Source organism: Rattus norvegicus, chromosome 8, assembly GCF_021556685.1.
Source record: "Rattus norvegicus strain SHRSP/BbbUtx chromosome 8, alternate assembly SHRSP_T2T, whole genome shotgun sequence".
NCBI lineage: Eukaryota > Metazoa > Chordata > Mammalia > Rodentia > Muridae > Rattus > Rattus norvegicus.
The window spans coordinates 116,240,021-116,264,594 of record NC_141541.1 but is presented as its reverse complement, the minus strand read 5'-3'; the positions used below and the strand labels follow the sequence as shown (position 1 = coordinate 116,264,594).

Genomic DNA, 24,574 nt, shown 5'->3' with positions numbered 1-24,574 from the left:
TCACAACATTCAAGAGGAGGTAGCTTTAAGATGTCCTTGTTCCTCCTCAGCCAATCTGTCAACAGTTCTAGGGGATCTCAGATGCTAGAACAAAGCAGGAACAGAACACCTTAAGAGGTGTGGAAGCTGCTATGATAAAGTGCAGGAGGTGCTTTGTTCCAAATTGCAATTAAGGTAGTCCTGTATCTGAGCATGGTTGTAATTATCTGTAATCCCAGCACTTGGGAAACCTAGGATAGTAGTATTTTTAGGCCATCCCAGGCTACGGTGTAAAATTCTGTCTCAAAACAAAACAAACCCTCAAGTCAGCTCTTTCACTTTTAGGACCTTATAATTCTATGCCTTGAAAGGAGACAAGCTTTCCCTGGGCCGGCAAAGACAGCTTATCAAGTAAAGCCACTGTTGCCAAGCCTGGCAAACTGACTTCGATCCCTGGGACATCTCCCCCATCCCCATCCCCACCCCATGGCTGGAAGGAGAGAGACAGCTCTTCGGTGTTGTTCTCTGACCTCCATATGGGTGCTAGGGTGCATCCCCCAAATTAAATAAATAAATGTTTAAAAATACATCTTAATATTCTTTAAGTCAACTTCATTTCCTAGACTTTTATTCCTCCCCTTGCCATAGAATCCTCTCTTGTTGAGCCCCATAGTCTTCATGATTAGAACAGTATTCTTTTTTTTGGTTCCTTTTTTGGAGCCGGGGACTGAACCCAGGGCCTTGTGCTTGCTAGGCAAGTGCTCTACTACTGAGCTAAATCCTCAACCCCCAGTATTCTTTTAATAACTTTTCTCATACCCCAGGGCATATGTAAATCATCTTGATGGGAAAAAATTTTGATTGAAAAAAACATGAGATCTTCAGGAAATCCTTTGTGACGAATTTTTTAACCTCCCTTGGTCTAAAGTCCTACTGTTCAAATATCATGATGTGCTGCTGTATTTAGGGGTCTTCACCTCCTTTGTTCCCAGATAGTCACAGGACCTCCTAAGCAAATAACACAGAGACCTAGTGTTGATTAATAAGCTGCAAGCCCTAAGCTGAGTGGCTCTGAGCCCTTCTAACCCTCTAGAGCTGCCTATTTGCTAGTCAGATGGTACTACTACCAGCAACCTTAGTCTTGCCCTGGCTTGCTATGCTCCATGTGTGTCCTTCCTTATGGCTACTCCTCCTGGTCCATCCACATGGTCTCTTCTTTCTCTTCTTCTCCCTAACTTACCCCTGACTCCTGTCCTCTCTCTTCTGTCTCCTTGGGACTCCCTTACTGATCTTGGATGTCCCACCTCCTGTTCTCTTCTACCCAGCTATAGGCTCCTTATTAACCAATCAGAGATGACAAGAAACAATTTTAACCTAACATTGAGACTGGTGATGGTTGACCATATAGTAGTCAGGACTACAACTAGATATCTGGGCATAGAACTCAGCATCTTAGGTACTCAGTGCACAAAACCATCGCCCAACAATGAGCCCCAGTGTGGACTGAACAAGGTCATTCATTTTTTGGGTGTTGTGTGCAAGGATGTTGAGGATGCTTCAGGGAACAAAGCTATACAATTTAATTTTTAAACTATATAACTTAATTTTAATGGAGAAAAATAGGACAAGTTGACAAAATTAAAAATAACACAATATATGGTAGTGCTGAGTGCTATTTAAAAATGAACAGAGAAGCTTGTTGAGTGATCGCATTAGAGAAGTGATTCTTGATGAGTAATATATGCAGAATACTTAATAGAACAGCTGGCACTTGATAAGCATTTGAAATTAGATAAACTTGTCTTTTCTCCATTTTCTCTTTCTGTGTATCTTTCTATATATCAAATGGTTTCTGATCATAATTCCAGGGAAATAAAGGATTTTGTATTTAGATTAAGGCCCTTAATGCCACAGTAGTGACAGGGCTTATGAAGGACTAGAATGCAAAGAAGTTTATGTACAAACATAAAATGTTTGTGGAAGATTGTTTCAGTCTATCTGGTTTCCTTTTTTCCAAGTTTTACTTAAATTACTTAACGAATTATTTCTCTGATTTGTCAGAGATCTGCTGAAAGCTTCTGAGCAGGTCGGATTGTGTCTGTGGGTAGTTCTAAGTTCACGTTTCTATGAACGGTTGTAAATTGGGGTTTTCATGACTTTCTGCTGTGTTAATAAGACATCTCTTTATCACTGATAGATATTTGTTATTTAGGGGATGGAAATAAAGGGTTCAGCTGGCCAGCTCTGTGTGATTCACTTGTGAGGCTGTTCAGGATGATAACCTCTTCTCACTGACCGCACCCGGAAGTCAAGTGGGAACGATCTCTGCATCAGTATTGTGACCATCAGTAGGGAGTGGTCAGCAGTCTGTCTGGAGAAATAACGTGAGCAAATGTGAAGATAAGGGTATTAGCTCCCGCCCTCAAGCGCTTTGTCTAGGTGAAAGACAGTTTACAGGGCTTTCATTCGTTTTTTACCCTTCATTGGGAATTTTTTGTTGTTTTAAGGTAGGATTTCTCTATTGTGTGGTTCCTATTGGTCCTTACTTAATTGCTACATTTGCCTTTAATATTTATTAATTCATTTATTTATGGGTTAGGGTCCCACCATGTAACCTTTACTGGATTGGTACTCGCTGTATAGATCAGGCTGAGTTTGAACTCATACAGATCCACTGCTTCTGCCTCTTGAGTGCTGGAATTAAAGTTATGCACTACCAAGCCTGGGCTGGAAATGAATTTCTAACAGTGTCATATACCTTCTGTCTTCTTTGTTGTCCGAGTTCATTACTACTGCTGAGGAAGACTGTCATGACCTTTCGTTATGTATACTATTGCATTGAGACCCAGGGAGATGAGTCAGAAGTTCGGTGTTCAGTACTGAGCCAAGTAGCATGAGCTGAACTCAGTGAAATGATTTAATTGTTCAGTAGGAATTTTCAGATTTGTTACTGTGAAGCTTGCTGCCTGTTCTTTGTTCATATCTTTTCCTAAGAAATTATTTCTTGGGAATTTTTACTGTTTTTGTTATTGTTTGTTTGTTTGTTTGTTTGTTTGTTTTGGAGGGGTCATTTTAAAACAGAGTTTCTTGAGTTTCTCTGTGTGGCTCTGGTTGTCCTGGAACTTGCTCTGTAGACCAGGCTGGCCTTGAACTCTTAGAAGTTCGTCTGCTTCTGCTTCCCAGGTACTTGGATTAGATGAATGAAATGTGCCACCACTGCCTGGTTGTTGGGTTTTTCCTGACTTTCTAAGGTACTAAGAAGAAAGATGCCCCTACCACCTAACAGGAAAATTCCCTCTGACACCATTTTTTTTCTTCTGTGAGTAATGAAGGCTGTGAAATATGTGTTTTACAAAACTATTTTTCTACCAACAAAATTAAGAGAGACTGAAGTGACTAGGGTTTATGTGAAGTTCTATACAGGAAGCTAGGTCTTATTTACTTTTTGTGTCTTACAATACTTAATTTTAAAAAACAAGGGGCTGGGGATTTAGCTCAGTGGTAGAGCACTTACCTAGGAAGTGCAAGGCCCTGGGTTCGGTCGCCAGCTCCGGAAAAAAAAAAGAACCAAAAAAAAAAAAAACAAAAACAAACAAAACAAAACAAAACAAAACAAAACAGGATGTTTTTATGGTAACATGTATGTGTAGATATCAGAGGACAACTATGTAGAGTTTGTTCTCTCTTTGCACTAGGGTTCCTGGAATCAAACTCAGGTATTAGGCATGGGCTTCAAGTGCCTTACATACACACTTAGCTGTCTCACTGGTCCAACAAATATTTGTTGTGTTTTGAACCAGGGCCTGTTTCAAGTCTAGGTGGTTTCAAAGTGACTTTTCTGGCTTCAGCCTCTAAAAGTGTGAAAGTATAGGTGTGCCTCCTGAAAACATTTTTTTGAAACAGTTGTCATTCTGTAGCCTTTGTGGGATTGTACCTTCATGTGTAAAACAGGCTGTCCTAGAATTCACAGAGCTCTACCTGTCTGCCACTGGGACTAAAGGTGGGTGCTGTCATTACAGCTTTAAACAAAATCTTAAATGTGAATTGTCCTTGTGGTTGAAATTGATGCTGTGGAGAAAGACTATCTGTGGCCCATCAAGGAAAAAGTAAAGACCTAGATTGTTGGATTCATAATCAAGTTAGCAATAATGATATAATGCAATCTGAAACATTTCAGTACTTCAGTTCTGTGCATGCCAAGAAGCAAAAGCAACAAGGAAACCATTCTTATTCATAGCAATAATAAGTGAATCTGTTTAACTGTTCAGAAGGTTGTATTTTCACCTAAATTACTCTCACCTCAAAACATTAACTGAGAAAAGTGTGGTTTCCTGGACAACACTGTTTTATAACTTGTGTTTAGGTCATGTCTGACTTCTTGGAAATGTCAACTTTAGTACCTTTTAGTTGTTCTCAATACAGAAACATGGGGACGTGCAGAAAAATAGAATGTAAAGTAAGGATTATTGAAGTTTCTTGTTCTTAGGAGAATTGGTGTATTCAAGTGAAAACACGGGCTGAGGTAGAATCCAGTATCTGTCTTTTTCAAGAGAGTTGCCAGAATATACAAATCTTAATTTGTTTTTTGTTTTTGGTTTTTTTTATTAGTTATTATTATTATTTATTTATGTTAGTTGTATGAGTAGTTATACGAATAGTTGTCACTGTCTTCAGACACAAGAGGGCATCAGATCTCATTACAGGTGGTTGTGAGCCACCATGTGGTTGCTGGGATTTGAACTCAGGACCTCTAGAAGAGCAGCCAGTGCTCTTAACCACTGAGCCATCTCTCCAGCCCTTAATTTGGTTTTTGAAAATTAAATTTTTTTTATTTATTTTGTGGAGTGTGAGGGGAACACCTGGATGTTTATGGTGGTCAGAGGACCTTTTGCAAAACATTTCTTTCCTTCCCTGTGTGGGTGCTAGGGATTGAACTTAGACAGTCAAGCTTGGTGGCAGACGCCCCCATCCACTGAAACGTCTTGCTGGACCGAGTTAGTTTTTAAAAAGATTTATTAATTTTGACTTTTGAAATAGTTTTTTGTAGCATAGGTTGGCCTCCAGCTTATGGTGTAGCTGAGGCTGGTATTGAACTGCTGATTCTCCTGTCTCCATCCCGCATTGCTGTGATTATAGATGTGGTCTACCATACTCAGCTAAGTAAGTCTGTTTTTCTTAGTGTCGTATGTAAATGTTTTGCCTGCCTGTGCATATGTGCAGCGAGTGCATGCTTAGTGCCTGAGGAGGTTGGAAAAGAGGGTGGATCTCCTGGAACTAGAGTTATGGTTGGTTGTGAGTCACCATGTTGGTGATGGGAATCAAGCCTGGGTCTTCTTTCTGCAAGAGCAGTGGTGCTCTAAGCCAGTGATCCATCTCTCCAGCCCCTCAGCTCAGTAAGTCTTATATTATTTAACAGTTCCTGTGTTAGTGCCACGCACTATGTTCTAAAAAAGAAGTCCATGGCAGTTCTCAGGAGTGGAATGCATTTTTTCCCTTTGGTTGATTTTTGTTGATATTGTTGTTTAGTTTTTCTTTCATTTCACCAATATTTCTTCTTTTTTTAATTTTTATTTTATTTGCATTGGTGTTTTGCCTGTGTGTATGTATGCTTGTGTGGTGGTGTCAGATCATGGAGTTATAGACAGTTGTAAGCAGCCATGTGGGTGCTGGGAATTGAACCTGGGTCCTCTGGAAGAGTAGTCAGTGCTCCCAATCACTGAGCTATCTCTCCAGACCCTCAACAGTATTTCATATTTAGGCCTATTTGTTGAAATTGCTGGTCAGAATACTGCTACTTGGCCTCCATATGTCTTCCAGTACATTAGCTCTTGAGAAAAATCTTTATTTTCTCACGTGAAAGCAAGAGACAGTGCAACATGGAATATAGTCAGACCACAGTGAAAATGTAACCTGTGCCTTTAAAACCCTCGGTTCTGACAGCCAGCCTCTAGCTTTACTCTACCTCAGGCCCTAACTATATTAATTACTTCTTTTGTTTGTTTGTATTTTGTTTTGTTTTTCAAGACAGAGTTTCTCTGTGTAGCCCAAACTATTCTGGAACACACTAGACCAGGCTGCCTAGAAATCAGAGATCTCTGCCTACCTCTGCTTCGCAAGTACTAGGATTAAAGGCTTGCACCACCATGCCCAGTTTATAAAAAGTACTTCTTGTAAATGTAATAAATGTCATTTTGAAGTTTAATGAAAATGTTCACAGAATTTCTCCTATGATAGATTTGTTATTTGATTTTATTTGTTTTTGTTTTTTGAGACAGGGTTTCTTAGTGTAACCAGCCCTGGTTATCCTGGACTTGCTTTATAACCCAGGCTGGCTTGGAACCCATAGAGATCTGACTGCCTCTGCCCCCGTGTGGCATGGGATTAAAGGTGTGCAGTTAATGTGCCTGGCTTTGTGGTTACTTTTGCTATGTATAAATCATGACTCACTTCTATGGGTTGAAATAATTTAGTTTTAATATTTTATAACTTGGAAAATGCTTAGTATATATTTTAAATTTGTGCTTTTTTTTTTTTTTCGGAGCTGAGGACCGAACCCAGGGCCTTGCACTAAATTTGTGCTTTTTTATCATACCTCTTTGAGTCTTCTTTTTTTTTTTTTTTTTTTTTTTTGGCCTAATGTTGAATTTTTATTAAAATAGCATTTGTAAGTTGCTGGTATTCTTAGTTTTGTGGTTTTTAGAACTTGATTGCACATGGTGTGGTTTGTTTTCTGTTATGATAAATATCAAGACCAAAAATAACTTTTAAAGGATTTACTTCATCTTACAGCTTTCAGTCTATCATGAGAGAAGAATTCGGTGCAGGGACCAAAGCAGATCCATGGAGTAATGCTGTTTATTGGCTTGCTTTTCATGGCTTGTTCAGTTTCTTTTTTAGAATACCAAGGATAACTTACTTGCCCTTGGATGACAGTGCCCACAGTAGGCAGGCCCCTTCCCCATCAACCAGGACAAACTTGTCCTCAGGTGACTCCAGCTTATATCAAGTTGACAGAAACTGACTAGCATAGATGGATATTGGGAAAAAAAAAACAAAACAAAACAGAGGACTCGGCAGTTAAGATCACTTGTTGCTCTTTCAGGAGCCCTGGGTTCAATTTCCAGCACCTACATAGTGATTCACCAGCATCTAATTCTAGGGGACCTAATGACCTTCTACTGGCCTTCTCAGGCACCAAGTATACATATGTTGCACTTAAATACTTGCAGGCAAAATACTTGTACATAAAATAAATGTAACAAAGAGTTAATTGGAAAAGAAAAACCAAAAATATATATCATTCTGATAATGGAACCAGGGGTTGGACAGAAATATAGCTAAGTTTGTGGTCTTGATGGTAACTTTGGCTTATGGCCTTATATATGAGTTATGACAGAGTCTTTAAGGACTTAGTGTTATGGGGCTGGAGAGATGACTTGGTGGTTAAACAATAGGCAGCTTTTCTACAGTATCTGGATTTGATTCTCAGCACCCACATGAAGGCTTACAACTGTCTAACTTCCTGTCCTCTGCATGCAACAGGAGCACACATGGTACACAGATGTACATGCAGACAACACACTCACACATAATAAATAAGTAAATTAAGAGAAGGGGGGATGTAATGGGGGTTTATGGATGGGAAACTGGGAAAGGGGATGACATTTGAAATGTAAATTTACAAAATCCAATAAAAAAAGAAAGAGGGAAGTCAGAAGAGGGAGATGTGGGAACTGAGGGAACTGATAAAATATCTTTAAATCTCTGGGGATGTACTTCAGATGGTAGTGATGATGAACTCTATTAAGTTCAAAGGAAGGGTATTATGAAAACATCTCCAGCATTCTTTGCTTCTTTGGTGAAGTATTTGCTCTCACATATTCTCCTTCCATAGTGTGACATTTATTTCCCCTTACCAGAAGCTGAACAACTGGGGCTGCTTGATCTTGAACTTTGTGCCTTATAGAACTGCAAACTAAAGAAACCTCTTTTGCTATATAAGTTAGCCTGTCTCAATCATTTCATTATGATGGCAGTAAGCTCTCATTACAGAAACTTGATACCAAGAAGATTTTCAGATAGTGTAAACTTGGCTGTCACAGCAATGTTAGGATTCCACCATCAGTACTTACTGGGTTTTTGTGATGCTTATTTGGTTTTGTTTATTTTATTTATATTTGCAAGGCAAGGCCCTGTACATTTTTTTTTAAGACTTATTTTTTATTTATATGAGTACACTGTAGCTGTCTTCAGACACACAGAAGAGGGCATCAGATCCCATTACAGATGGTTGTGAGCCACCATGTGGTTGCTGGGAATTGAACTCAGGACCTCTGGAAGAACAGTCAGTGCTCTTAACTGCTGAGCCAACTCTCCAGCCCGGCCCTGTACATATTAAGCAAGTGGCCTACCACTAAGCAAGCTACTACCTACCTACCTACCTTCCTACCTATATATCTTGTTTTTCTTTTCTTTCTTTTTTAAAAATGTACTTATTTTTCAGAGATGGAGTTCTCACTATGTAGTTTGGCTGTCCTGGAACTTGCTATGTGACCAGGATGACCTTCACTCTTGCATCTATCTCCCAGGTGCTAGGATTAAAGGCCCGTGGCTGTGTGCCTGGAGTGTTTGCTTATTGTTTCCTTATTTATTTATTTTTTTAATTTGTGCATGTGTTTGGTGTTGGTCAAGGCCAGGAGGAGTCATCAGATTTCCTGGAGCTGGAGTTAGACTTTAGTATGAGTAACTTCATGTTAGTGCTGGAAACCAAGATTGGGTTCTCTGCCTCTTAAACATAAAACTGTTTCTTGGAGCCCAGCTCTTTTTTTCTTAAGGCAGGATCCTACTATGTAGTTCAGGTTGGCCTCAAAGTCTACATTCTCCTGTCTCAAGCTCTGGGGTTCCATCTGGCTTCCTCCCAATCACTGTCATTGCAGGCAGTTCATAACTAGCTTTTTGTGTAGGTGCTGGGGGTTCTGAGCTCATGTGGCAAACACTTGGCTGCCAGTGTCATCTCTCCAGCCTCTATGCTTGAAAAGTGGTATCATGTTTTTGTATAGTTGCTAGATCCTTTCCATTGTTGCTATTTTGAGACTAAATTTTGCTATACTGCCCTGGTGACTGCAGTTTTCTGTATAACAAGGCTAACCTCAAACTTGTAGCAATCCTGTTTCTGTATCTTGAGTGCTAAGATTAGAGTCATGAGCCTAACTTCTACATGTTTGACAGCCATTGCCTATTCTTTTGGGAAATTGAGATGTTTAGACTAAAAATTAGATGGATGGATGCACAGGCATATAAAGACAAATGATCCTTACTATTGATTGCAATTCTAGCTGAGGATTTTAGATTTGTGTGTGGGGAGGTGGTGGTGGTATGTGTTCGCATAAATTTATTTGCCTATGCAGACATATGTTTGTAGGGTAAAGGTTAACATCAGTGTTTCTTCCTCAGTCAGTCTTCTACTTTATTTACTTATTTATTTGAGACAGGGTTTCTCATTAACCCTGAACTTACCTGTTTGGGCTAGATTGGTTGAGGATCTCCCTGTCTCTACCCTCCACATTGGGTTACAGATGCACGCTTCTGTGTCCACCTTTTAACCTAGGTTCTAGGAGGACCTAAGTTGAGGTCCTTATGCTTGAGTAGCAAGCGCGTTCCCTACTGAGCATCTGATCTTTCATCTCAGAATTGTAGAATGCGGTGAGTATTGCTGAACACCTGGTAGTGCTGAACTCAGACATTCTCATCTCCTATTTTCCACAAGATACAGTGTTTAATGTTGTTATTTACCCTGTGGTTCATAAATTGTATATGTACATTTCTGATTAAGGGCATTGATGTTCATGGGTAAACTTATTTAAAATAACACTTGCTTTTGCGCTGACTCAGCAGATTGTCCTCAGTCTAAATTTTTCCTTATGTATGTCTCATGTAGGAGCTTTATGGTTTGCATTTACATGTGGGTCTAATGTGTGTTTAGTTAACCTTCATGATAGAGTAAGATTACCTTTTGCATATAGATGTCTGATTGTTTCTGTGTCTTTTGTTGAAAAACTGTATTGAGCTAGGTATGGTGGGACACTTGGGAAACTGAAGCAAGATGACTACCGTGAGTTCAAGGCTAGTCTGAGGTACATTGTGAGTTGCAAGCTAAGCTGAGCTATAGAATGAGTTTGTATCTCAAGAAAAGAAAAAACAAAATGTAACAACATCAAAAGAATATTCTAATTCTATTGAATTTCGTTTCTTCCTTGTCTAAGATCTTTGCATGAGTCTTTTTTTAAGTCCTGTCTTTGTTTTGTTTTTTGTTTGTTCTTTCATCAGTGCCATACTCTGTTGTTTACTGTGTCTTTATAGTCAATTTTAAAGTTGTATCAATCTTTTATTTATTTTTTGGTATTTTAGGGTTTTTTTTGGGGGGGGGGCTTCTGCGTCTTTTATTTTTGCATGTAAACCACTGGGAGGAGTCTTGATGGTGTGGGTACCCTAGAGATTAGGCTGGAGTTCTGAAGACTCCAGACACTAGCTGGAAAGTCAGGTGACAGAAACAATGATTCAGACGATCACATGATTACAAAGCTGGGGGCTCCAGCAGGGCTCCTGATGGTCAGGGGTGGACATCTAAGGAAGCAATGACATGGGAGGGGCAAGCACTGGGCCAGCCTTGAGCCACCTGGATGACATCAGGGACAGAGGACCTGGTAGCTCCAGGGATCTCTGTTCCATGCCTTACTTGGCCAGGGTGTTCCTGAAGGATCTGCCAGAAAACTTGGCTTTGCTGCCCAGCTCCTCCTCAATTCTAAGGATCTGATTGTACTTGGCTAGGCGCTCAGATCAGCAGGGGGCACCAGTCTTGATCTGCCCAATGCAGAGCCCCACCACCAGGTTGGCAATGAAAGTGTCCTCAGTCTCCCCAGATTGACGGGACACCATGACACCCCAGCCATTGGACTGGACCAGCTTACACGCCTGCAGAGACTCGGTCAAGAGCCAATCTGGTTCACTTTCAGCAGGAGGCAGTTGCAGGACTTCTCACCTACAGCCTTGGCGATCCGCTTAGGGTTGGTCACCGTGAGGTCATCCCCCACCACCAGGATGCCTGCAGTAGCTGTGAACTTATGTCAAGCATACTAGTTGTCCTGGTCAATGGGATCTTCAATGGAGACCACTGGGTAGTCCTTGATGAAGGACTTGTACAGGTCGGCCAGCTGGTTGGGTGTGATGTACCAGCTGGCGTCATCTGGAGACTTGAAGTCCAGGTCATACTTGCCAGCCCTGTAGAACTCGGAGGCAGCCACATCCATGCTGATGACAACCTGGTCAGTGTAGCTGGCCTTTGTAATGGCAGACTTGAGCAGCTCCAGTGCTTCTTTGTTCTCGAGGATGTTAGGTGTGAATCCACCGTCATCACTCACATTGGTGGCATCTTTCCGGTACTTCTCCTTGATGACGTTCTTCAGGTTGTGGTAAACTTCTGCTCCAATGCGCATGGCTTCCTGGAAAGAGGATGCCCCCACAGGCAAGATCATGTACTCTTGCATGGTTAGCTTGTTGCCAGCGTGAGAACCGCCGTTGATCACATTGAAAACTGGGATGGGCAGGATGACTTCAGGGTTGCCGGCCAAGTCAGCAATGTGACAGTAAAGGGGCACCCCCTTCTCCACAGCACCAGCCTTGCAGACAGCCAGGGACACTCCCAGGATAGCATTTGTACCAAACTTAGATTTACTCTCCATGCCATCCATCTTGATCATCAGCTGGTCAATCTTCTCCTGTTCCACAACATTAAGTTTCTTGCTAACCAGAGCAGATGCAATAGTGATATTGATGTGTTGAACAGCCTTTGAGACACCTTTCCCCATGAAGCGGGTCATATCATTGTCTTGGAGTTCTAGGGCCTCGTAGATGCCAGTAGATGCACTGCTGGGCACCGCAGCACAGAAGAGACCTTTTGTGGTGTAGAGATCCACCTCACGGAGTCAAAGATCTCTCTGGCATGGATCTTGAGAATGGACATGGTGAAGTTCTGGCAGTAGAATCGCTGCGGAGGAAGGAAAGAGGGTCCTGTAGACACTAAAGGCAGTCTTAAGGAGAGACATGAGCGCGACTCTGTACTGGAGCAGCCAGTATTTTAGTTTTAATGCTTTGCTTTCCACACAAAATTTTTTATAATTAAATCTGAGTTTATGGGCTGGAGAGCTAGTATAGAGGTTAAGTAAGCGCAGGTACTGTGCTGGACATGCTGGTATAGGCCTTTATTCCCAGCATTAGATGGCAAAGACGGGTGGATCTTTTATGAATTTAAGCTCAGCCTGGTCTAGTAAGTTTCACAACAACCAGGACTGTGTAGAAAGATCCTGCTCAATAAAAAAACAAAGAAAGTAAAATAAACCTTTTTATAAACATTAAGATTATTTCCATATAAACTGTAGGATTCTTTCTTGATGTCCACAAATAGAAATGCATTCTTTGACTTTTTCAATTACGTTGAAGGCCTAAAAAATATTTAGCTCAGTGGTTAAGATAAAGGGCTGCTCTTTCAGCATATCCAGATTCTGTTCCCAGCACCCACATGGCAGCACACAACTGCCTGTAAGTAGGCTTCCAAGGGCACTTGCATGCACATGGTACATGTCACATACACAGGCAGAATGCTGTATATAAAAAAAAATTTTAAAAAAAGAACTGACATCTTAGTAATATTGTTTCTTTTCAGTAAAGTTGAATTTATTTATATATTAATTGATTTCTTTCATTAGTATTTGCCTTGAACTGAAGAGATCCACCTGCCTCTCCTTCCACAGTGATGGCATTAAAGGTCTATGCCACCATGCTATGAATGACCTTTTATAGTTTTTCTTATATGGCTTTTATACATATTATTAGATTTACAACCTATTATTTCTTGTTATTAATATCATATCTTTGGTTTTGTTTATTTGACTGCATGGCCCAGGCTGGCCTCAAATTTATAATCTTGGATTTCTCAGGACTGGTATTATAGATGTGCCTCACTGTCCTTAACTATTGTGTTTTTTCTTTTTTAATTATTTATTGTATGTGTATGAGCGTTTCCTTGCATATGTTTCTTTGTATCATGTGCGTGCAGTGCTCAAGCAGGCCAGAAGAGGATGTTGCCTGTCCTGGCTGAAATTACAAACTATTGTTAGTGTCATCAGTGCTAGAAATTGAACTCTGGTCCTCTGGAAGAAGAATCGGTGGTCTTAATTATTGAGCCATCTCTTCTGCCCTTGATATTTATTTATTTATTTATTTATTTATTTATTTATTTATTTATAAACTCTAATTAGCTGAATTTAGGACATTTTACGTTTTAATCTAGTTTGTATTGATGGTAATAAAACCCCTAAGTCTAGGTAGTTTTTTATTTATTTACTTATTTTTTTTTAGAATAATTTATGTGAATGAGAGTGCTTTACCGTCATGTGTGTGCCCTTTGTGTGTGCCTTGTGCCTTCTTTCAGAAAAGGTTATCAAATTACCTGGAACTGGAGTTGTGGTTGATGGGAACTGAACCTGTGTCTTTTACAACAGTAGTAAGTGCTCTTACCTACTGACCCATGTGTCTAATTCCCCAAGTCTGGATGTCTTAGTCAGGGTTACTGTTGCTGTGAAAAAACACCTACCAGAAGGAAGTTGGGGAATGTGGTGGTTTGAATGAATATGCTTGGTCCAGGGAATAGCAATATTAGGAGGTGTGGCTTTGTTGGAGTAGATAAGGCCTTTTTGGAGGAAGTGCATTACTGACCACAGGGGTCAGTTTTGAAGCTCCAGCCAATGCAGAAGAGTCAGCTTCTCCTGACGGCCTTCGGATCAAGATGTAGAACTCTCTGCTCCTCCAGCGCCATGCCTGTCTGTATGCTGCCATACTTCCTGCTGTGATGGTAATGGACTTAACCTCAGAACCTGGAGACCAGCCTCAATTAAATGTTGTCCTTTATAAATGCTGCCTTGGTTATGGTGTCTCTTCACAGCAGTGGAAATCCTAAGACAGAGAGGAAAGAATTAATTTGGCTTATACTTCCACATTCATAGACCATCATTAAAGGACTTCAGGGCAAGAACCTGGAAGCAGGAGCTCATGGAGAGGCCCTGCTTCCTGGCTTGTTCAGCCCGCTCTCTTAAAGAACCCATGACCACCAGCCCAGGTGTAGCCCTACCTACAATGGGCTGAGCCCTCCTAATGACCAATTGAGCAGAAGCCCTAAAGTCTTGCTTATAGCCAGATCTCATGGAGCCATTTTCTCAGTTGAGGCTCCTTCCTCTCCAGTAACTCTAGCTTATGTCAGATTGACATTAAACTAGTGAGCACAACTGACTGCTTGTCAACTTGGAATACAACATTATCACTGTTAAGTCACTACCTTCCCTCTCCTGTTCATCGCTAATACCAACATTACAACATAAAACATCTATACTTTAAGTTCTGAATTCTTACAAACCAAACATGTAAAATTCAGTCTCTTTTAAAAAATCAGAATTGTCTTTTAAAATTCAAGATCTCTCAATTGTGGGCTCATATAAAATCAAATATTAGTTAGATTTCAAGAGGGAAGAACTCGAACACAGTCAGAAGCAAAGCAAACTGAACTCCAGCTATGTAAATAACTCAATATCTAACCTATGGGATCCACTCATGATCTGGGCTCCTGCTATCTGCAGCGCCCACACAGACTCTGTCTCCTAAGTTCAGGCCCCCTCTGTTTCACAGCTGCTGTTCTCACTGGTCCTCCCACAGTACTATCACCTCCAAAATGCTAGAGTCTCTATTTGCAACCGGACTGTATTTTCACCAATAGCATCTTCTGAGCCCTCTCCAAGGACTCCCCTGCTTTCTGTGACCCCCTTTATGCCTTCACAAGTAGTACCACCTGGTGACTCTGATACTGAGTTTGACTGCTAGCATAAGGTACAACCTTGGCCACCTTTAGACCACAGCTTCTATGTGCTAACTCTGAAGAAACTTTCCTGAAGATTTCACTTAAGTGACGATGTCTTTTAATCAATACTAATTTCTCAGCTCTTGGAGTATTCCAGTAAAACAAAGGTTTTACTTCAGAGGTACTGCTCTCTTGTTAGTCATGGCTGACTCTTCAATCCTAGCTGACCAAAACCTGTCTTAATTCAAAATAGCAAATGACTCTGGTCATTTGAGTTTTTAAACTTCCCTCTGAGCCCCATTTGTTGAAACACGAATTTGATGCCAGAACTTGGGAGACAGAGGCAGGTAGGTCTCTCTGAGTTCCAGGACTTACACAGAGAAAAAAGCAAAACAAAGAAAATTGTTTTTGAAAAAATTATTTTTAATTATGTGAATGTTTCTTTATTTAATGGGTATGTGTGCATGGGAGTGCAGATATAAAGAACAGAGGCATAAGATCCTCTAGGAGCTGGAGTTACATTTACAGGCAGTGGTACTATGAACTGAAAGTGAATTTTCTACAAGTGCTTTTAGCTGCTAAGCCCATTTCTCTAGACCCTAGTATGAATTGCTTTTAAACTTTTTGGCATTTACTTTTTGGGCTTTATTTTTTTATTTTTATTTTATTTTATTTTATTTTATTTTTTTTTTTTGGAGCTGGGGACCGAACCACTGAGCTAAATCCCCAACCCCTTTTTGGGCTTTATATTACTTAGATAGATGTCATTTAATTTCATTGTGTTTGTGGGTTTTGCAACTCACTTATTTACTGTTCCTGACATCTAGCTTAATTCTCTTAGGAATTGAGAGTATATATTTCTTGATTTGTAATCATTTAAATTTGTCAAGGTATGTTTTATTTTCTATAATGTGGTCTATATTAATAAAATCATACATGTGAGCTTGAAAAGATTTAAAATATTTTTGCTAGCTTACAAATGTCGATTAGATTACTTATTGATGTATTTTCTTCCAGATTTTTCTAGGTAAATGTCATATATAATTTATATAGTCATTTAGTAGGATAGTTTATACAAATTGGTTTGGTTCTTTTGAGACAGGGTCTCACTCTGTAGACTTCTGTGACTCAGTATATAGGTCTGCCTGCCTCTACGAAATACACATTAAAAAATAAAAACTAAATCTTTTTTAAAATTTAGTTTTGGAATTATGGGGGGGGGTGGTATGAATGTGAGTGCAGATGCCAATACCTATGAGAGGCCTTGGATACCCCTGGAACTAGCATTATAAGCAGTTGGAAACCACCTGACTTGGTTGCTAGAAATCGAACTTACATCCTCTCCAAGGACTTGTAACCACTGCACAATCTCTCCGATCCCTTAGAAATTATTTATGTGTGTGTACATGTGGAGAGAGAAGAGCTTGTGGATATTCCCTCTATCCTATCATATGGGTCCAAAGGATTGGGCCAGATATTATCAGGTATACAAGCAGATGCCTTTGTCCTCTGAGCCACCTCAGCAGCTCTGGATGCGTTTTGATTGTGTCATATTGAGTGAACCTATAGCAGCCCATAACGTAGATTGTCATGAATTATGAAGCTAGTTTATTTAACAGTAATCTTACAAAATTGCTTTGGGATTAATTCCTAAAAGGAAAGATATCTTGCTAAATTAAGATGTAAGCAAACAGTGGCCTTTTAAGAGATTTGACAGGGGTGGAGGTAGTGTGCATTTCTTGTAACTCAGTGCTTCAAATAGGCAGAAGCTCTGTGAGTTGAGGCTAGCCTGGTATACATAGTGTGTCCAGTTTACATAATGATACCACGTCTCAAAACAAACAAAGTTTCTATATGGTTTTTTTTTTTTTTTTGGTTCTTTTTTTCAGAGCTGGGGACCGAACCCAGGGCCTTGTGCTTCCTAGGCAAGCGCTCTACCACTGAGCTAAATCCCCAACCCCAGTTTCTATATGTTTTAAATATATCTTTTTTCCTTTTAACCTACCAGCAGAGGTGAAGCAGAAAGCTAACTGGACATGGTGGTGTATACCTTTATTCTAAGCCCTCTGGAGGTAGAAGTAGGCTGATCTATGAGACCCCGTCTCAGAAAAAAGAAAAACCAAACCAAAAAGAAGGAAATTACTGGGTGGTGCATGCCTTTATTCCCACCCAGCACTTAGGAGGCAGACAAATCTGAGTTCGAGGCCATCCTGGTCTACAAAGTGAGTTCAAGGACAGACAGCCACAGCTATATAGAGAAACCCTCCTTGAAATATTTAAAAAAGAAAGAATGAATTCATTATTTTCATTTTAGATTCTTAGTTTGATAAATTTTCCATGTGATTACTACTATTTACATTTCTTTTGTTATTGTTTTTCATATATATTCAGTCAAAAATACAAAAGTATTTTGTTTACTCTATGTAGTCCTTTTTTTAAAAGGCTTTTTATTTATTTATTCATTTATTTATTTGCTCTTTTAAGATAGGGTCTGTCTGTGTAGCACTGGCTGTTCTGAACCTAACTCTATATTCCAGGTGGGCCTTGAACTCCACTGCCTCTGCCTCTTGAGAGCTGGGGTTAAAGGAGTGCACCACCATCGCCCATCCACCCTATCTAGTCTTAAGGTAAATATATATGTGAAATTTTTTTTTAAAAAAGTAATAAAATTAAGTATAGTTAATATACTAGTGGAATACGAGGTGGAGTTGCTCAAGAATTTATGGCTCAGAATTCCTTGTTTTTGTTTCCTTTGTGTTCTTATAAGTCTTTGCTGTTTTGGAATTTTCTCCCAATTATCTTTGAACCAAAAAGCACTGGAATAAAGATATATTTGTTGTAAAATGTTATTCCGCATAGTTTTAAGTATTTATATTTATAGAAGTCAACTGATAGAAAGGTATACTTTTAAAGAGGGCAGGGCTAGGGCTGCTCTCTCATGGTGATAAGACTTTTGCCCTGAAACTGTAGACCTCAAGAACATTGATAGGCAAAACTAATATATACTAGATGTATTATGTTCGCAGAGCTAACAACAACAACAACAAAAAAAAAACTATTATAAGTTTAAGCCAAAAGGAACTTGGTGCTTAGGATAAATTTCTTACTGTGATATTATACACTGATGCAGAGAGTAGTCTATTTTGGGATGGGGAGAGGGTGTGTGAAGTGCCTGCCATGGACGTATAACGTGGATCTGTGCACTAATGTAGAAACTCAAATGTATGGCGGGAGTTAACTAACTGGAAAGCACTAGTTTAGTGAGACCCTGTCTCAAAGTAAAAGTCGGAGAGCAGCTGCCTCTGACAGGCGCTAGCGCACGCGCGCACGCACACACACACACACACACACACACACACACACACACACACACACACACACACACTCGTGCGCGAGTAGTAGATTCACATGTGGAGGTTAGAGGATAGATAACCTCAGGCGTTTTGTCTTCTGCTTTGTTTGAGACAGATGATTCACTGCTCTGTATAGGATGAGCATCTGGAGAATCTCTTGCTTTCTTTCCATTTTGCAGTAGGAGTGCTGCATGTCTAATTTTCCCTGAGTGCTGGGAATCCCTAGCAAGCACTTTGCTCACTGAGCATCTCTCCAGCCCTGTTTGTTTGTGTTTTAAATTTTATTACCTCCCACCATTTTCCGGGTAGGGTACAAGTGCCATGACTGTGTGGCAGTCTTCTAGCCTGTGTGGTCTAGGACTTGAACTTAGTAGATAAGGTTTGGTAGCAAGGATCTTTAGCTATTGAGCTATCTTACTGGCCCACTATTTGCTTGTTTTTAGGGCAAGGTCTCATTACATAACCATAGCTGGCCTAGTAGTCCCTATGTAATGGAGGTTGTTTTGAACTCAGAGTCTAAAATTTTTTTTGGATATAGTGGCTGTATTGCTGTTTTAACTTTAATCATTGTACGGATTTCTAGTCTAGGAATATCTTACTAGTTTGTGTGTGTGTTTGTGTATGTGTATATGTGTGTGTGTGTGTGTGTGTGTGTGAGAGAGAGAGAGAGAGAGAGAGAGAGAGAGATTGATTGATTGATTGATTGATTGATTGATTGATTGATTGATTCTGGCTGTCCTGAGGTTTCTCTCCAGGATAGAATGTTTGAATTTGGTAATTACTACACAGCATCATCTTTTTTTTTTTTTCTTTTTTAAAAAAAAAAGATTTATTCATTCATTCATATTCATTCATTCATTCATTCATTCAGTATACAGTGTTATGCCTGCATGTATGCCTGCATGCCAGAAAAGGGCACCAATCTCATTATAGATAGTTGTGAGCCACCATGTGGTTGCTGGGAATTGAACTCAGGACCTCTGGAGGAACAGTCAGTGCTCCTAACTCCATCTCTCCAGCCCTTGTTGTTTGTTTTGTTTCTTTTGTTTTGTTGGGTTGTCGATACTGTTGTTGTTGAATCAGGGTTTCTCTGTCAATAGTTTTGACTACTTTGGAACTTGCTTTGCAGACCAGGTTGGCCTCAAACTCAGAAATTTGCCTGCCTCCAGAGTATTGGGATTAAGGGCAAGTACCACCATGCCTGGCCACAAATGAAAATTTAATGGCAGTTTAAAATGGAAGACCCTTGTAGATACTCTGATAGACATGTCTATTCTTCCTAACCAAAGTCAATAAAATTTCTCCAAGATTAGTAGAGCGCTTGCCTAGGAACCGCAAGGCCCTGGGTTCGGTCCCCAGCTCCAAAAAAAAAAAAGGATATTTAGAGGCTGGAGAGATGGCTCAGTGGTTAAGAGCACTGTCTTCCAGTGGTTCTGAGTTCAGATCCCAGCAACCACATGGTGGCTCACAACCATCTGTAATGGGATCCGTTGCCCTCTTGTGGTGTGTGAAGAGAGTGACAGTGTACTCACATGCATAATATAAATAATCTTTTTAAACAGTAGGAGATTTAAAATAAAAACAAAGTTAATCAGGAGCATATGTGACAAAACATGCCCATAAGACCTGTAGCTGGGGGATCAGGAGTTAAAGCTATCACCACCTATATAGCAAGTGTGAGGCCAGTCTATTTCCAAAAAGCACAGTTGCAGAGGTGCGTGAGATAATTCAGTTGAGTTACTAAGATCCACATGGTAGAGGGGATAACTAACTACTGCTAGTTGTCCTCTGATCTCCACACGTATGCATGATATGGCATGCCCTCCTCTCCCACATAGCCTATTATGAAAATTTTTAAACACTCAAAAATTACAAAAAAAGGATTGAAAATGAAATTGAGTGGGTTTACTATGTATTAGACACTGCTAAAATAAATAGTATCCCATGTCAAGGACTAGCTTCTAGTGAATTGTGTTCCTGGAACCAAATTCATCTTGAAACCTTGGCTAATTTTGACTATAAGGAGTAGGGCTCAATATAATACGAGTTCCTATCTTGCTTTAAAAAGTATAAGTAAGTTCAGTTGGATCCCGGCAGCAGCTGCGGCGGCTCTGTTCTCTAGCTCTTTTCTGTCTCCCTTTTGTTTCTGGAAACATGGCCTCTGGTGTGGCTGTGTCTGATGGAGTCATCAAGGTGTTCAATGACATGAAAGTTTGCAAGTCTTCAATGCCAGAAGTGAAGAAATACAAGAAGACAGTGCTCTTTTGCCTGAGTGAGGACAAGAAGAACATCATCCTGGAGGAGGGCAAGGAGATTCTGGTAGGAGATGTGGGGCAGACTGTGGATGACCCCTACACCACTTTTGTCAAGATGCTGCCAGACAAGGACTGCCGCTATGCTCTCTATGACGCAACCTATGAGACCAAGGAGAGCAAGAAGGAGGACCTGGTATTCATCTTCTGGACCCCTGAGAGTGCACCCCTTAAGAGCAAAATGATCTATGCCAGCTCCAAGGATGCCATCAAGAAGAAACTGACAGGAATCAAGCATGAATTACAAGCTAACTGCTACGAGGAGGTCAAGGACTGCTGCACCCTGGCAGAGAAACTAGGTGGCAGGGCTGTCATTTCCCTGGAGGGCAAGCCTTTGTGAGCCACCTCCAGCCCCTTCCTGGAGCATCTAGCAGCCCCAGACCTACTCTTGGGTGTTGCAGGCTGCCCTTTTCCTGCTAGATTGGAGGGGCTGGGGGAATTCCAGCAGGGGGAGGGTTATCCCTTCTCCCCAGTTGCCAAACATCCCTCCCACCCCCCTGGACCGTCCTTTTCCCTCCATCCCTGATGGTTCTGGCCTTCCCAAACTGCTTTTGATCTTCTGATTCCTCTTGGGTTGAAGCAGACCAAGTCCCATCCTAGGCACCCAGTTTGGGGGGAGCCTGTATTTTTTAACGACACCCCTACTCCTCATCCTCCCATCCCATGCTGCCAACTTCTAACCATAATAGTGACTCTGTGCTTGTCTGTTTAATTCTGTGTGTAAATGAACTGTGGAAATGACCCTCCCTGTACCAGCTGGTTGCCCTCCCCTTTCCCTTGATCTTGGCCACTCATGGAAGCAGGACCAGTAACGGACCTTCAATTTAAAAAAACAAAAAACAAATAAAACCAATAAAAAGGCTAATTAACAAAAAAAAAAGTATAAGTAAGCCAGGCTTGAAGAAGTACACTTTTAATCCTATCACTTTTGAGACAGGCAGATCTTTGTAAATTAGAGACAGCATGATCTAGATAGTGAGTTCTAGGGCAGCCAGAGATATATAGAAAGACCCAGCCTCAATGAATCAATCAATCAATCAATGGATGGATGGAAGACCTGTTTGATTCCTCAAATCCACTTGGAGGCTTAACAACCATCAATAACTTCAGTCCCAGGAGATCTGACACCCTCTTCTGACCTCTTAAGATTACTGCATGCTTGTGATACACAAGCTGATGTGTGGGCAAAACGCCCTTACACATAAAATAAAAATAACAGTTAAAAAAATTTTTTAAGTATTTATGTCTTAGTTTGAAGACATAATGGTGCATGCTTATTATTCTAATACTGGAGGTGGAGGCAGAAGGATAAGGAGTTCACGTCCAGCCTTACATAGTGTGATGATTTGTGTATACTCAGCCCAGAGAGTAGCACTATTAGAAGGTGTGGCCCTATGGGAGTAGGTGTGTCACTGTGGGTGTGGACTTTAAGACCCTCATCCTAGCTGTCTGGAAGCCAGTATTCTGTTAGCAGCCACCTTTTTTTTTTTTCCCCCTCCGGAGCTGGGGACCGAACCCAGGGCCTTGCGCTTCCTAGGCAAGCGCTCTACCACTGAGCTAAATCCCCAACCCCTGTTAGCAGCCTTCTGATGAAGATGTAGAACTCTCACCTCTGCCTGCACCTTGCCTGCCCTTATGACAATGACTGGACCTCTAAACATGTAAACCAGCCCCAATTACATGTTTTCCTTATAAGATTTGCATTGGTCATGGTGTCTGCTCACAGCAGTAAATTCTAACTAAGACACATAGTAAGTTCAGTGTTAACCTGACCTACGTAAGACTGTACAGGGCCCTCTGCCTAGTGTAAAACAACGGCTGGGCTGAGGATATGGTTCCAGTGAGTAAAGTACTTACTATACAACAATGGGGACCTGTGTTCAGAGGCCATGCACCTAAAAAAGAAGTGGAGTGTGACAGGATATACCTTTAGTCCCAACTCTGGGAAGGTGGAAACAGGCAGATTTGGGGAACTCTAGCCCAGCAGATTCAGTGAGCTCCAGGAGAAGTTCTGTTGTTGTTTGTTTTGTTTTTGAAGACAAGGTTTCTCTATGTAGCTCAGACTGTCCTAGAATTTGCTGAATATCAGGGTGGCCTCAAACTGACAGAGGTTTACCTGTCTCTGCCTCCTGAGTGCTGGAATTAAGGGGAAATGCCACCACTGCCTGGCAGGAGAAGTCATGTCTTTAAAAGGTGAGATAGATCTAATTGTTTTTAAAGGTATTTTAGAAAAAAAGGCTTTGTTATACTTTCATATGGATAAAACAAGGTAAAGAAGTATCCTCTGTTTTGCCTAGAGTTGGTAAGATTGCTCAGTGGATAAAGACTCCTGTCACCAAACCTTACGGACTGAATTCCATCTCCAGACTCACATGGCAGGAGGAGAGAACTGACTCTTGAATGTTGTTTTATAGCTTCCACAAATGTGCTGTAGCATTCATGCACATACACACACACACACACACACACACACACACACACACACACACCCCAAAATACACAAATTAAGTATCAGCTGAGCATATAACTTAGTGGTAGAACACTTACCTAGCATGCTAAAGACCCTGGGTTAAGTCCCCCCATCACTAGATATATGTGTATGGGGGTTAGGGGGATAGTGTAATTCAAACGGTAATAGCTTGTGCTTCCGCCATAAATTGGACTCTTGTCTAGGATTTTGTTTTCAGTGGTCATCCCCTTAGTGGCCTCATCAACTTGGATTCTCAAAGGAAAACAGATCTTGTTCAAAGAACAGTCTAAGCATAGAGGATAGAAAAGACCAACCAGCTAAACTAGAGGACTGCCATAAGGAAGTCTTTGGTATTTCCCTCTGAATTTCTGTTCTCTACTTATTTCTTGTTCCTTTGTTTGTGATAAGCTCTCACTATGAAATGTAGGCTAGCGTTGAACTCATGATCTTCCTACTTTGGCCTTCTGAATGCTGGGATTGCAGGTGCATGCCACTATACCTGGCTTATTTGCAATATTCACATTTACACACACAGCAAGTTTCATTGTGAGGCTTTGCCTACAATTTGCTTTGTAGACCAGGCTGGTTTCATCTCACCGAGATCCACCTGACCCTCGGAGTGCTGGGATTAAATGTGTATGCCACTTTACTCTTGTTGCCATGGAAATTTTATAAGATATCTGAACCATAACATAATCTTTGCGTTGCTTGTGTGTGGGGTGGGGATGGTGCTTGACTGCTTGACACAAAAGAGTTCTATAAAAAGTATGCTTTTTTATTCCCAAAGATGTGTCTTACAGCGCTGTGCATTGAACCTAGGGCCTTGCTATGTCAGGCAAGCAAGCAGTCTACCACTGAGCTGTAAATGATCTCAACTAAAATAATTGTAGAGACTTTAAGAGCAGAACAATCACTTTGAGAGGGTTAATTTGGGAGATCAGCAGTGCTTTCAAGAAGCAAGGTCTGATGAGCATAGTAATCCCAGCTTTCAGGAAGCTGAGGCAGGATGATCGTAGTGAAATTCTGTCTTTAAACTACATCAACAACAGAGGCAAGAGTGGCACCTCAACAGTTAATAGTATGTACTGTTCTTGAAGAAGAAGTGAATTTAGTTCCCACATCAAGTAGCAAGCTTATAACTCCAGTTCCAAAAGACTCTGATTTCTCTAGCCCCTTTGGGTTTTTATACCTGTCTGTACAGACATGTGTATAATAAAAAAGCCCTTTTTTGGGGTTGGGGATTTAGCTCAGTGGTAGAGCGCTTGCCTAGCAAGTGCAAGGCCCTGGGTTCGGTCCTCAGCTCTGAAAAAAAGAAAAGGGAAGGAAGAAAATAAAGCCCTTTTTAAAATAGATGCCTTTGTAAACTCATTCTAGGCCTATTGCCTTTGAGTCTTTATCTTACACATCCTCTCATCAGAAACCACCTATTTGGTATAGCAATTATCATAAAGTAACTGACTCTAAAATTAAAAAAAAAACTACTTAGAAAGAAAATCTTACTTTCATACTTTATTATGATTAGCTCTGTAATCTTTGGTCATCCATGTCTTGTGAGTGG

The 24,574-nt window shown here is 40.7% G+C and overlaps 1 protein-coding gene and 2 pseudogenes across 25 annotated transcripts in view; 2 read left to right on the top strand and 1 right to left on the bottom strand.

The window, feature by feature from the left end:
• Rbm6 (RNA binding motif protein 6) overlaps positions 1-24,574 on the top strand; it is a 100,029-nt gene that overhangs the window by 41,401 nt on the left and 34,054 nt on the right.
• On the bottom strand, positions 10,711-12,072 carry Eno1-ps23 (enolase 1, pseudogene 23; annotated as a pseudogene).
• On the top strand, positions 18,127-24,510 carry Cfl1l1 (cofilin 1 like 1; annotated as a pseudogene). The gene is made up of 2 exons (XR_015628060.1): positions 18,127-19,157; positions 19,700-24,510. The product of XR_015628060.1 is annotated as a cofilin 1 like 1 (transcript).